Genomic DNA, 14,766 nt, shown 5'->3' with positions numbered 1-14,766 from the left:
CTCCGTGCCCAGCCTCGGCTCAGCCTCCCCGTGGCCGCGGGCTCCACAGCTCCCTGCTGCCTGGAGTACTTCTCCTCCACCCGGCTTCAGTCCTGTCCCTGGGTGGCTCCGTGCGCGAGCAGCCAGCAAACACCCCCCGGACCCCATCGCCAGCCCGTTTCTTCCCTCGCACGCTTGCCTCCTGCTCCCCTCGTTCGCCGCCTCTCAGGGCAATCACCCTCGCTGCAACGTTCAGGGATTTTCTCCTCCCTCCCCCCCCCCAGGTGCTTGATCACCCTTATTACCCTTTTCTGATTAATTAATTCTAATTAATTTTGCGCCAGCATTTGGAGGAGAGGTGACCAGGGCTGTGCGAGCTGTTCCAGGTGATCGGCAAGGCGCATCCCTCCGCGTGCCCTGCTCGTGTTCTGAGCAACTTGGGGGGCGCGGGGCTCACCCCCTGCAAGCTCTGCCCCATGCCTGCGCCCCCCGGCTCCTTCAGCTGTGCCATGGCTCGGTCTGGGCGGTCACAATAAATTAGCTGAGGGTTCTCCCCACGCCGGTGGCGATGCGGGTGCCCCAGTACCAACCCCGGCAGCTCCGAGCCCTCCCAGCCCCGGTGCTGGTGTCTGCCCAGTGCAGCCGGGGCTTTGTCCCCGTGTCCCCTGGAGCTGAAACGCAGCTGGTTTGGGTGACCCTGCCCTCACCGTGTGCTCGCCTAGGGGGCAGAGGCCATCGTCCCTTTGCCGTTTGCCTGGTGCCCGGCAGCTCTAAGTATATAAAATCCATTTGTTACATGAGAAGTGTAGTCTATGCTATGCAGTATATGTTATATGTTATACACTATACACTATATGGTATATACTATATACTATATACTATATTTTACTTTATACTGTCATATACTATATGCTATATACTATTTACTTTATACTATATGCTATATATTTTATATTATACGCTATATATGAGATACTTTGTACTACATGCTATACGTTGTATACTATTTACTTTATATGTTATATACTAGATACTGGATAATAGATAATATAGTGTATATATATAAATTATCTCTATGGACCGTGTGTATAACATTATGAGTATAATACCACGTATATGTGTGCATGTGTATGTACATATACATAGAGCAATTGTACTATGTATGTATATACATACAAATATTTACCTGTGCATACATGCATATACATAGATGTAGATGTACAGCATACTGTATACACCATGCCTACATACACATATGTTTACACACCAGATAGGTAGATATAAGTATATGGGTATATGTATACATATATATATATGCATACACAAAAATATGTATACATATATAAAACTTTTTAATATGTATATCCGGTGCAGCGCGGAGGGAGAGAGCAAGAGCAAGCGAGCAAGAGAGTGAGCATAGGTTGCAGCAGCGTGTCTGATCAGCACATCTTGCCGTGCCCTGCGAGCCACCCAGGCCGAGCCGTGGTGAGCACCACGCATGTCCCAGCTCGGTGACGGTGACATGGCCCCGGTGCACGGCCGGTGCAGGGCAGAGGGGAGGGAGAGGCGGCAGTGCAAAGGGAGAGACGCGGGTGAAGGCAAACTGCTCCGAGTTACAAACGCTCCCTGTTTGATTAATTGTACTTTCTGTTTGATAAATGTTACTCGTGAGCATAAAATATGCAAAGCACTTAGCAAGTTCACACTGTTTAAAGAACTCAACTAACCAAATTAAAATTCTATGCTAGGAGCCGAGCCGCTGCAGAGCACTGTGGGGATATGATGCTCGGGGAGCCGACCCCAACACAACGCCCACAACAGGGCCGCCCTGCTGCCCACGGGAAGGCGCCTCGGTCCCCTGGGGCTTTGGTGAGGCCACGGGCAAGGGCTTCTCGTGCAGCCCCCCCGGCCAGTCCCTGTGCTGTATGTGATGAAGTTGACCACTGCCAGCACGCTGGGGCAGGGGCACGCTGCTGGCTTGAGTGAGGGACTCAATAATTTGGCCTAATTCCCAACCTTGGTGGGGGCAGCCAAGCACCCAGATTCTCCCAAAAAAAAATGTGTGGCTCTGGTGGGGCACCCAAACCCCCAAAACAGGGTTTATCCTCCACTTTGGAGCCCTGATGCAGCACATCCCCCCCGTAACACCTCCATTGAACCACAGCATCATGGTACCCTGTCAAGTGTGACACCTCCCTGCATACTCACAGTGCTCTGTACCCTGCCAAAACTGCACCCTGGGATGTAGGGGAGCCCCCTGGCTGCCCCGGAGAGGGAAAGAGAACAGCAGCCCCAGGCTTCAGCACCGGCTTTGCTCATGCCCCCACAGGATGGAGTTTCCCTGGAGGTATGGGTGACTTTCTGGTCGCTCTTGCAGCTCTCCATGGGTAAAGCCACCGTTGGGTGGGGGCACCACAGCTCAAGCACCAAGCAGGTCCACACCTCCCACCCACGGTGTCCTCATGAATCGGTTAAAACGTAAGGCATAAGCAAAGCTGCAGATGGGAGAGGCTCGTTTCCAGGCAAAAGCAGCACCCAGCCCTCCTTGTCACAGAGCGGCGCATCCTACAAGAGGCCACAAACCCGACCTCGGGCTCTGCTCTTGGTTTAGGGCATGCCCACCCTTGGTGGCACCAGAGGCGGGTGCCCTCGGGTCACTGCACGCTGCTGGGCCAGCAGCTGGTGCATGAGGAGCTGGCCCTTCCCGTCCCCACCACTTCACAGCCTAAATGTTGCTGGAGCTTAAAGATTTTTGCGTGCCAAAAAAAAAATCCCTGCTGGTCTTTTGCTGCTGATAAACCCTTTTGCAAGGCGTGACCCACGGCAGCACAGCCCCACCTGGGACAGACCGAAGTGAACCACTTTTTGCAAAGCCTCCCACCAGTTTTGGTGCCGCATGGAAGAGGCAGAGCATGGCCCCAGCACAGCCCTGAGCACCCCACACAGCCAACACCGGGCTCCTCGGCAGCAGGACGCCCAGCCCCGTGCCGTGTCAGCCCGTCCCTGCAGTCTGAGCAATGCTTTAGCACCCATTAACCCATGCGGCCGTAAATCCTTGCGCAGACAAGCCCCAAATACTCGTTTCGGGCGCTGCAGCTTGTGTCATTTCAGCATTAGCATGCACACTCTTATTAATTAATACTTGCTAAACCGGGACTAAAAATAAAGCGCTCGGCGTCTCGTTTCGGCAAACGCCTCCCTGCCCTTGCGGAGCAGCGTGCCTGGGCTTCGACGGGCTCGGCACACAAGGCTTTCTCCCTTCCACAGCCAGAAAGAAGAAAAAAAAAAAAAAAGGCTGCACAGAGCCAGGAACGCCGATAAAGCAAAACCTCCTCTCTCCATCCAGGCAAAAGCGTCCGTGGCAGCTATTGCTACGGCGCGCCACAGCGTGAGGCTCACGCTCACCTCCGCGCCTGGCTGGGATGAGCTCTGGGGTCAGAGGGCTGCCGCATCCGGGGCGGGGAGTTAACGTTTCTTTTCCATCCCAACTTAACTTTTTCTTTTTTTTTTTTTCTTTGCTGCTTTTTCCTTCCTGGGCTGGGCTGCTTTGGTTGCACTTCCCACTCGGAGCCGATCGCGTGCCCCCAGCCGGCAGCGCGGGCTGGATTGCCACCGAGGGAAGGGTTTTAGCAGGCGGGTGCTGCGGGTGGGTTTGTGCATGCACCCCTGGCTTCGATTAAAGCCGAAGGACAGCGGCTGTTGCAAAAGTCCCTTTTCCCTGCAAGGGGCTGCTGCTACCCACCAGCACCCCCCCCGATTGCAAAGCTGCTGCATCCTTCACCCCATCCCGTCTGGGAGCAGCCTGGGCTGTGCACAGCGCGTGGATCTGGGGGCACAGCGCCGAGATGCTGAGCTGGGACAAGAGAGGACCACGGGGATCAGGGGGACAGGATGGAGCCCCCAGGACAGCACCGTGGAAGGGACATGGGGGCAGGGGAAGGTGGCATCTGGGGCTGGAGGGTATCGCCGCGGGCTGGGGTTGTGCAGGTGTTGCGGAAATCATGTGAGTTATTGCAAGGGGCAGCAGCTTTGTAATAATCATAGTAATGGTAATAATAACAGTAATAAGGAATTAATTCGTCTTTATTAATCTTTATTAAAGAAAAAAAAAAAAAGCCCACAACTTTATGCAAGTCTGGGACAGCCCAGGGCCACCAATTTGCATCACGTAAAACCCCAACTCCTGCAAGATTTGAGGCTGCTCTTGGCCCCCAGCTTGGGTCCCATCCCCAGAGCACTTTGGCTGTCATTTGGCTGAAAAACCCAAGTTCCCAGCCAGCCCGGAGGCTGCAGAGCAAAGCCTGAAGCCAGGGTCCCCCTGGGCACGGCCAGGGCTGAGCACCGCTGGAAGCACCCTGCTCCCCTCCCTCCTGTGCCGTTCATTTTCCTAAAAGACCACGGTGACAAAAATAAAGCAGCCCCCTTCCCGGGGTGAGGATGGTGCCATGTGAGGGTGTCTGGGGGGGGGGTCAGGGCTGGTTCCCCTGTCCCTCACCCCCTGGCCAACGCCAGGCCCCGCAGCGAGGGCTGCGCTTGGCGCTGCACCACGGCTCGCTCGCGCCAGGAGTGAATGTTAATGGTGCCGAGCTCCTCGGAGAAACGCTCAGATTCTCCCTCTAAACCAGGGAGGAAAGGAAGGGAAGGGGGAGGAGGGGAAACTAGCTCCGCAGATTAATTCTGCTGATGAAAATTAAAATCGGGCATCTCCAAAGCGAGCCAAGACGGAGCTGCCTCAGCGCTGCAGCCCACTTCTCCCACCCCAGCCCCTGAGAAAACCCAGCTTGGCTCTGGTCTCCTCCAGGGTCGGGTCGGGCGAGCAGGCATCTGCCCAGGCTTTGGTCACGCTTGTCCCACCAAAGACGTGCTGAGGCAGCGGCTCCCTGTGCACGTAAATGTGCTGCAGGTGGTGGGGCAGGATCAGGCCCCCGGGATGCTCTAACCCAGCTGTGAGCGTGGGGAGGGCGCGCGCCTCCTTCGGGAGGGCGAGTCGGCCACCCGAAATCGTGAGGTTAGTTGCAGTGCCAAGGGTTTAAAAAATGAGCTGTTGAGGGCTTTTTTATAATCGTTATTAACTTCCTGGGCTTTGGGGCTCTACGATGTACTTTTTTTGTCCCTGTGCTCGACGGCGAGGACGGGTCCAAAGATCCCCCAGGGCTGGCATGAAGGCAGAGACCATGGGACTCCGGGAGCTGCTGCTTTATGAATGAAACCATCCGGGCAAGGTAAGTGCTGGGGGCTGCTGCAGGATCCGACCCTCCCGGCCAGCACCTCCCTCCCGCTCTGCTCCCATGGAGCTGGGAATCCTCGTGGGTGTCCCTGCAGCACGGACACGGCTCCGGCTGGGCAGCCCCGGGGTGGCTCTGGGGACAGGGGGAGACTTTGCTCTGCTCGGACAGCTTCGGGCACATGGGAGGGCACAGGGCACTGCGGAGAGGGGCCTTGAGGTTCTGGGGTTGGGCACCCAAGGGTGGGACCCCTGCTGTGCACCCCGCTGCACCCCACCTTGCGGCTCCCCCAGCAGCGTCCCCGCTCCCTGGCGGCGAGTTGGGTTTTATCTCCGGCTGCTTCCCTCCTCCCTCCCTCCGCCTGCTCCCTTCTCCTCCTCGCTGCCAAGTCCGCAGGTTTCCTGCTGTGACCTTGAGCTCGTTCCTGGAGCTGGTTGTGGGCTTCTTAAAGGAGCCGTGTGGGCAGCGGGGGCCCCCCAGAAGCCCCCTCCTGATGCCCCCACCCTCACTGGGAGCCCCGGGGCTGGGGGATGCTGGGACGAGGGCACGGTGACCCCTGAGCCCACCAAAACTGGGAGAGGGTGCAGGTGGCCGGTTTGGCACCCCCAGGGTCACCGTGGTGGTGCTCCCCCAGCACCATGCAAGGGGTTTGGGTGGCAAAGCCCCCACCCATTCTGGGGGGTCCCAGCAGTGCTGAGACGCCGGGGGTGGCAGTGGCATGGGGAGCCTGGTGCTGGCACCAGGAGGCCGGGGGTGCGCCCACCGCCCCGCACCAAAGCAGATAGGTGGCCCTCGATGGCACCGTGGTGGCCCTAGGTGGCAGCTCAGTGGCCCTCGATGGCAGCATGGTGGCCCCACTGCTTCTGACAGCGGTAAAGAAAGTTTGAATGCTGCGCCCTCCGCTCCCAGCTCCTCTTGGGACCCCTCGAGCATCCCCCGGGGGCTGCCGGTGCCGTGCAGGAGCAGCACCCGGAGCCGCAGCGAGGCAGAAAGCGCCCCGGCTGCCCTCACCCCGCGTGCCAAGCACACAGCTCGGACTCACCTCAAGCCCTTCCAGGAAAATCCTTCTCCGTGGGATTCCCCACCTGGGGAGCTGGCCTGGGCTCGGGTTTAGGAGCTGAAAACCCAAGGGGAAGCGCAGCCAGCTGCGGCGGGACGTGCGTCGGAGAGCCGCTGCCGGGAGCAGCAGCAGCATCCCATGCCACGGAGGTCTGAAGCCACAGCTTGGTAAGCTGGACGGGCTGAGGCTTCAGCCAGCCCAGGACACGCTAAAAGCTCCGTCGGCTGGAAAGGACCCTGATCAATAAGTGCCTTCGAGGCACGTAATAAAACTTTGAAATTATGCAGGCGCTGCTTGGCGCTGCGCAGGGAAGGCAGTGTTCAGCTCATGGGGGTGCTCCTGGGGAGCCAGGGAGCAGGGGGGCTGAAATTAGGGAGAAAGGACGAGGGCCCCGGTGCTGGTGTCTGGGGGTTTTGCCACATCAAGGACTACGTTAGCCATAGCCATGGAATTACGTTATGATAGCCATCCTTCCTGCTATCGAGCAGCAACCTCGGCTGCTCCGGGCACGGCCGATGCTTCGTGATTCGTAGCTGCTGGCCAGGTGGTGCTAGCGTGAGATCTGCAAGCCCGACACAGCCAGGGCATGATGCAAATAAAAAAAAAAAATCAGAGCATAGAAAGAGGGTTAAGGAAAATATGAATTGTAGGAGTCACGAGCTGGTTCACCAGAAAGGCATGAGCGCATTCTGGTGGCTGCCTGCTGGGGCCATTGCTCAGGGTGGGGACTGCGCACCCCTGCGGCACCGTCCGCAAGCTGGAGCGAAGCACAAGGGCAGGGGGTGCTGCATGCAGCATCGCTCCCTGACGCCTTCTGGTTGCATGGATTTGGGGACCCTGAAGATCAGTGCAGGGACCCCAAAACCAAGCCCTACCCCAGGCCCTGTGAGCTGGGAACCAGCCCCGGCTCCAGCCCTGGGCCCAGACCCGGCTGGCTCGGGGAGCAGGAGGGGTGTTCTCAGCACCAGCTCTTGCAGCTACGTATGGGGAAACTGAGGCACGGTGCAGTTATAGACATAATAGAAGTAATTATAGCGGAGAAACTCAGCAGGGCTCATGAGCTAGAGCAAACCGACCCCACAGAGGACGAAATCTTAGAGTTTTCCCCGTGTCACTGAAAATATAAGGTCCATGATGTAAAGGCTCCAACGGGCCACTAAATCCACAGCCCGGTAGCCAGGGCACCCAATGGGAGCTCCTTATCTCCACGAAGGAGAGGTGAAACCACTCCTCTGCGATCCTCACGTGGGATGCTGAGCCCGATGCTCAGTGCTGGCCCACGGGAGATGGGACCAAACCTCCAGGACTGTGGGGTGGCACGGGACGAGCAGCCCAGGGCTGCCACCACGCATGGGGACAGCTCTACAAAACCCCAGCCCGCACCCCACCGGGCGAGGGGACGCAGCCTCCGCTCGTCCGAAGCCCCTCTGGCAGCACCAAGCCGGGGGTAGGCAGGAGGGAGCGGGAGGAGGCTGGCGAGAGGGAAGAAAAAGAGAAAAATGAGTTTTCCTGCTGCCCCAGCGGTGTGGCGATTGATCGGGTGCAGGTTAGTGTGGAGCGGTGCTGAGAGCCTCATTCCCAACCGCCGGCTCACAATTATTGGAAAAAAACCCGCGCTGCTGCTGCAGCGAAATTAGTTATTGATCTCTTGTCTGGGTGACGAGCGCGGCGCTGGGGCTGCGGGGCTGCTCTCCCCCGGGGGGCCGCAGCCTCCCCGCTGCGCTCAGCCGGGGCCGTGCCGCGGCCGGAGGGCTGGGTGCTGGGGTGCTGGGTGCTGGGGTGTTCAGGTGCTGGGGTGCTTGGTGCAACTCCAGTGCTGCTCCCTGGGGGCAACCAGCTGCAAACTCAGGGGACAGAAAGGTGCTGAGCACCCCGAGCTGCCCCGTGCCAGCCCTCCTGCTTCAGCCCCCACCCCAGCAGAGCTTTGCTGGGGGTCCCAGCCCTTAGGGAGCGGTGTCCTGGGGCATCTTCCCCGTCCTGGTAATAGGGAATCACAGAGGTGGGGGGGATCCAGGAGGTTTTGTGGCCCGAGAGGCTCCTCACCCCCTGGTCGCAGCTGGCCGGAGAGGCTGGAGCAGTGTCAGCGCCGTGGGGACAGGGACGGGAAGGGGGAGCTGAGGCTGGGACAAAATGTTTCCACCCATCCCGGGGCTGCTTTCACAGCTTCAATGTGCACACACACACACACACAAACAAACAAACAGAGATTTATTTCCTTCGTGTGATTCCTGATGCAAAGCAGGAATAGGCAACACCTGCAGTGCTCCCGTCCAGGGGCTGCCCTCCGAAGGGTTCGTTTCGGGTCTCACCTTTTGCTTTTGGTGAATTCCGGAGTTTCTTTTACGCAGCACAACGGTGTCATGGGCAGGGAAGGTGGCCGGAGGTTTCTCTGGGCGTATCGGGGTTGTTTCACCCTCCGAAGGCTTCATTCCCCCCCAGCTTCTTGCTCCAGAAGGAGACTGCCTGAAGTGATGCCTGCCCAGGGCGTTCGTGCCTTGGCTTTTGGGATGGGAAATAAGAAGTGACCTGAGGGGTTCCTGGTGGGCAGGGGGTCTCCGCAGCACCCCCAGGCTTTGGTTTGGGCTTTTTCCACCAGGACGCAGCCAGTGCCCCCCCCTCCTCTGAGGTCCCATGGGTGCTGGATGTGCGTTACCATCTGGGGGTGCTCCGGGGGGGGTGTGAGGCCGATGGCCATACCCAGGTGAAGACCCGAAGGCTGGTGGCGATGTGACATCAGGAGGGGACGGAGCGGGGACAGGCCGAGCAGCAGCTCCCTCCTTCTCCTGCCTCCAGGGACGGGCAGAAAGCGGCCCTGCCATCAGCAGGGGGGGGAGACAGCAGCTGGCGGCCACCGAGGTGGCTCTGGGGGTGTCCCCAGGCCCTGTGACAAGGCACAGAGCCAGCCCTCACCCCCTGCCTCCTGCTCAGCACCCCGGGCAGCTCAGGACCCGGTCCGCATGGGGGTCCCTGGGGGAGGCCGGTGGGGGGGGGGGGGGGGTGCCCCGGCCCCTTCCCTGAACAAAAGCCTGGGAACAAAAGGCTGCTCGACGCGGGGAGGCATCCCCAGGCCGGGATGGGGGTGGTATTTGTTTAACCCACGGGGGAGGTGGAAGGGGGAGAGGAAACTGCATTTCAAAGCCTCTCACCCTTTGTCAGCCCCTGGCAGCCCCCCCTCGGCGCAGGCATTCCTGGCGCAGGGCCGCGCAGGGGGGTCCGGTTACACAGCGGCCCCCTCCCCACGTCCCCTGCCAGGGGGTCCTGGCCCCTTCCCACAGACCTCCTCTGGGGTGGGGGGCACAAGGGGAGAAGGAAAAGCGCAGCTGGGAAGGGGAGCAGAGGGGCCCAGGAGCATGTTCCCCTGGCTCAGCCTGTTTTGGGGCTCCGAAGGCTGTGCCGCCGGCCCGGGGACCGCCGTGCGCAGCCCCACGTGAGGTTTCCTGGGGTTGTTTTGGGGTTCGGGTGCGCTAAGAGCATCCCTTTCCTCCCCCAGGGCTCCTGGCCCGGGCGGGGAGGCTGAACGCAAACTCCCTGGCGCCTCCTCGGAGAGGCAGCTCCCCGGTTTGGAACTGGGCACCTTGTTGGTGAGAGCTCGTCTCACCCATTGCTGGCACTGCACGAGCACAGCCCCAAAACCCCAAAACCCAGCACTGGGATCCTAAAATCTCCTGACAACCTCCATTTAATTAATGAACGAGGGGCCCCGAAACAACCCGCTGCCTCATACCCCTGGCACCCAAGGTTTTCCAGGCCAGGCCGGGCTGCTTTCACCCCTAAATGCTTTCCACCCTATTTTTTTTTAACCCTAAAGGCTGCCCTGGCTGTCACGGCTCCCTGTCACAGAACTAAGGGGACGAACACAGGGCTGCACCACCCTGACCCCGTCCCCATCCTGCCCCGCTCGTCGGAGCTGGCTGAAGCCGAGCCCAGGCCGAAAGCAGAGGCTGGGCAGATGGGAAGACCAAATGATGGCTTTGCAGGGGGGCTCGGATTTGTTTGAGCCGTCGCTGTCTCAGTGAGCGCCTTCGAAGAAGGGACACACTTGAGAAAATCGCCATCTGCTCCCGGACAATTCGCAACCAGAGGAAAAGGTGAAATAAATTCAGCGGCTGCGTTATCCGCCCGGCCCCGACGCCGGCACCCGGGTCGTGCTTTGTGTTGTGTCCTGAAAGCAACTGGGGAACGAGAGGGTGGTTTTGGGGCGAGCAAAGCCCAGAAATTAGGAGAGGGTGGACGAGGAGAGGAGCTGGGCTCGAGCACCGGCAGCGAGGCTCTCCAAGCACCCAGGCTTTGGTGAATTCGGCAGCAAGATGAAATCTTGCCAGATTGATTTTTTTTTTTTCTTTCTTTCCATCTCTCGGTTTCTAGTGCCTCCTGCTTCCAGCTGGGCTGGAAATACCACAAAAACAGATGCTACAATGCAGCACTTCAATGCTTCGAAGCCGGGAAGAAAACTACACGAAAAATAAAGGCAGGCAGGGAGCAAGAGCCCAGGGCATGGGGACGGTGCCGGCGGGGCTCCTGCCCCTTCTGCTCTGTGCTGGGCTCCCAGGGCACGAGCCTGCCTTCAGCCTGGGGAAACTCCACCCGAAGTGACACTGCTGGCTGTCACCTCAGCCACCTCCCCCAGCCCGAATGCTCCCCGCGGGGCCCACAGCTCCAGTTTTGGGTTTTCCAGCGGGCTGGAGGTGGGCAAGGGGCTTCCCAAAAATGCTGCTGGTTTGTTCGGAGAGGGCAAAACGCGGCAGTCCAGCTGAGCTGTGCCTGCTGGGGAGCACCCAGCTGGGTGTCCCTGCTGGGAGACCCCATCCCAGTGTCTGGGGGCTCAGGAATGGGGGCTCTGCCCCACAGTGAGCCCCCCCCTGTAGCCACACATGGGTTTCCATCAGTGTCCTGGGCATGGTGCTGCCGGGTGGCGATGGGTTTGATGCTCTGGTCTGCGTTTTGCCTTGGTGTGGGTGGAAGCATTGCTTGTGGGGGGTGCTGGGGGTGCTGTGGCCGCAGGGGATGGCACACGGAGCCCCCACTGGGACCCCCCAGCCCCTGGCCACGCCAAGCCCTGCGCTGAGGGCAGGTCTCACCCCGCACAGCACACGGCAGGGAGCAAGGAGCCCGGAGCAGGGAGCAAAGCCAGCCAGACACCCCATGAGGATGAAGAGGAGGATGAGGAGGATGAAGAAAGGGAGGCAGAACGGCAGGAGGAAAGCGCAGCCGAGCCGCAGCGAGCGGGAGAGGCTCAGGCACGGCCGGGCGAGGGAGAGGGAGCCGAAATGTGCTGGGCAGGCTGCGCCTCGCTGTCAGCCGGCTCTGATTAACGGGCTGCCTTCCAGCTCCGCGCCGGCTGCGTTCCTGGCAGCAGCGGCGGCCCCACGGCTTCCTGCCGTAGGAGCGGCTTGCTGAAAGGTTACATTTGCACAATGTGCCGCTGGAAAAGCGGTGCCAGAGGTTGCAGGCGGGGGAGCCGGGCGCGCGAGGCAGCTCCGCTCTTGCTCTGCCTGTGTAATGGAAAAAACCCTCGGGGGGACGCGCAGGAAAAGAGCACGCTGCCGTCCCCCCGGCGCAACGCGGCTGCGGAGCGGGGCGAGCCGCCGTGCGAGGGGCAGCACGGGATGGGGGGCACGGGGAGAGGGGTGGGGGGCTGCCAGCGTGCCCCCCCTGTAAGCTCGACGCCGCTCAGCGCCAGCCCAAATGGGGGAAAACTGGGGCAGATCGGGTTCTGCCCACCCGGCCCGTCGCCGCTCGCCAAAACGCTGCTTCGTGTCGCCTGGCGTCGTTTTGCACGTGCCGTGATGGAGATCGCGGGGTGCTGCCGCTTGGTGGGGAAAACTGGGCTTGTTCAGGGGGAATTCACAAACCTGGCCAGGATTATTTCCTTCGGCGGAGCCTCTGAGCTGCAGCGCCGCAATTTACAGTGCTGGGCACGGCCATGGCTGCGGCCGCACGCACGTGCTCCCCATCCCGAGCTGTCCCCGTAACTTTTGGACCAGCTCCTCGTGGGCTTGCTGAGCCCACCCCAGCTGCTGTCTGCTCCACAGCTTCCCTAAAAACCTCTGCTCGCCTCCTCCACCGCACCTCCTGCACCAAAACAGTCTCCTCCAAGTGGCCCAGGCTGCAGCTGAAGCCACCTCGGCACGCAGGACTTCCCTCGTGGAGCTATCCCCACCTGCCAAACGTTCCCACTCCCTCCTTCAAGGCGAAGGACTCCATCTTCTGCCACTTGCCCCCCCCGTATTGCCCTTCCTTTCGCCTTCTCCCCCTCCTCCTGCACCACCACCGCTCACCTTTGTGCCCCAGCATGGCAGCACCCACCCTCACCCCGGGGTGCCGCGGCCAGCTTGCTCCGCCTCGCAGGAACCGACGTTTTCCTTTTTGTCTCCCTCGTTTCCTTGGTTTCAAGGTTTTTCTTCCTCATGGAGCCCCTAATTAAAAAAAACCAACAAGGAGGATTCCCAGATTCAGGGTGCTGCTGGGCTGGGAAGGGGGGATCGCAGCCACCCCAGCCTGGTTCTCCCTCCCTGGTTGTAGGACCCAACAGTTTTGCCCCAATTCCCTGGTTTTGCCCCCAAGTTTTTTTATAATCTCGTTTCCCCTGTGCTGTATCTCTCTACCAGAGCTGACCGGACCCTCAAACCAAGCCACATCCCCCCCGCACAGCATCTCCCAGCCCCAGCCCCATCGCGCTTGGGTGCGAGTCCTCCCCTTGCAATGTCCCTGGCTTCCCTCTGTGTCTGTTTTCATTAGGATTTGGAGATAAGCTCCAAAATAAAGGCAGTGTTTTTAACCACCCTGCCTTATCAGCCAGCATCCAACAGCGTTCGCCATCCGCCCAGCAGGACTCGGACCCTGGCTGCGTGGCACGGGATGCTCTCGGGGAATAGAGACCCCCAAATCTCCAGGACTCCCCTTCTCCACGCGCAGAGCAGCCCCACGGCCCGCGGCGGGGCTCCAGAGGGCACTGGAGGCTTTGGGAAACCAGCTGTGCACCGAGCAGCCCCTGCGTGGGGACGGCAGCGTGCGGCACCCACGGGTGTGAGCACAACCCAGGGACACCTGGGTTTTATTCCTGGTTCTGCTGCTGGCCCAGGGATGACCTTGGGCGAGTTGTTTCCCTTCCTGTGCTTCCTCTCCCGTTTTATCTCGCACTATCAGCCTTTTTTTTTTTTTTTTTAACCACTGGCTCTGCCCATTGAGGTCTCATCAGCCCACGGCAGCCTCCGTCCATCGGGCATCACCGGCGGGCAGCGCCTGGCCAAGGCACCTTGTGAGTGTGCCATGATGGCCAAGCTGCCCCCCCACCACCCCCAGCAGCATTTGGGCCGCTTAAAAAAAATAAATAATGAAAAATAAAATAAAAAATAATAATAATTAAAAAAACATGGCCCAGGCAAAACAGCTGCTCCCTGCGGAGCCGTGTCCTGGCCACGACTGCCACCAGCCATGGGGAGATTTTGCATCAAGCCCCTAAAATTTGTGCAAACGACCCCTGAGCATTCCCGGGGGACAGCAGGAGCAGCAGTGGGTCCTACAGCCCCCGAGCGCTCAGCGAAGCCCCCCGCTTTGAGCCCCCTGCCCACGAGGCGCTGGCTGTCCCGTGCTGGATTTTATGGCCCAGGGCGCTGAGTATCCAGCGCAGCTGCAGGCAGCTTCCATCCCCCTGCTGCTCCGGGGAAAAGCAGCTCCCTGTGTGTGCCTCACCACGGGGGCTTCCCCCCAGGGGGGCAGGACTGGGAGATGTCCCCCCCCCCCTCAAAGCCCCGGGGGTCTTGCAGGAGGGCAGAGGTGCAAGGAGCAGGACGGCGGTGGGACCTGGCCCGGGGGGACGGCGGGGGCAATTTTAGCCCGTGAAGTGCCTCGGGTGCAGACCAGATGTTCAGAAGAGCTCGGCTCCCGGCCACCCCCGCTGCAAGCCCCGTTGCCAGATCATGCGAAGAATCCCGGCCCCGAAGCGGAGCCAAGACACCCAGCTCCTCGGGGAGCCAGACCTGGCCAGCTAGAGGCAGGCGGCAGCGGTGGCTTTCGGGGACAAGCATGTCACCCAGCAGCTGCTGGCCCCTCTCACCTCCTTCCCGCACCCTCGAGGTAGAGCCCGTTCCGAGGGCAAGGCTTTTTTCCCTCGCCCCTTTTCCCAAACGAGGTCTCCAGCCCTAGCAAAACGCATCGAGTCCGCCGAGCGCTCGCCTGTGGACGGCGGAGATCTGGCTGATTGCACGGGGTTGGCGTTCGTCCTCGTTTCCAGCTGCTAAATTGCATTATAGACAGTTAAAAATACAGCGCATACTTTCCTAATGTGGCTTTTCCGTGGTAAGCAAGCAGCACGGCTGCCACCGAGATGCTGGGCGACGGCGAGCGGGGCAGGGGGTCGCAGGGAGAGCTGCTCTGCCCACCAGCCAGCACCTGACCCCCAAGTTGGACCCCAAAATTAGAGAATCGTGTAGCTCCGTGGGGAAAGCAGGCTGGCCGAATGGCTGCCTTGCCCCGTGCCTCAGTTTCCCCACCGGTAAAAGC

Source organism: Anser anser, assembly GCF_964211835.1.
Source record: "Anser anser genome assembly, chromosome: 21".
In the NCBI taxonomy this organism is placed as follows: Eukaryota; Metazoa; Chordata; class Aves; order Anseriformes; family Anatidae; genus Anser; species Anser anser.
Note: the sequence above shows the minus strand (reverse complement) of the source record.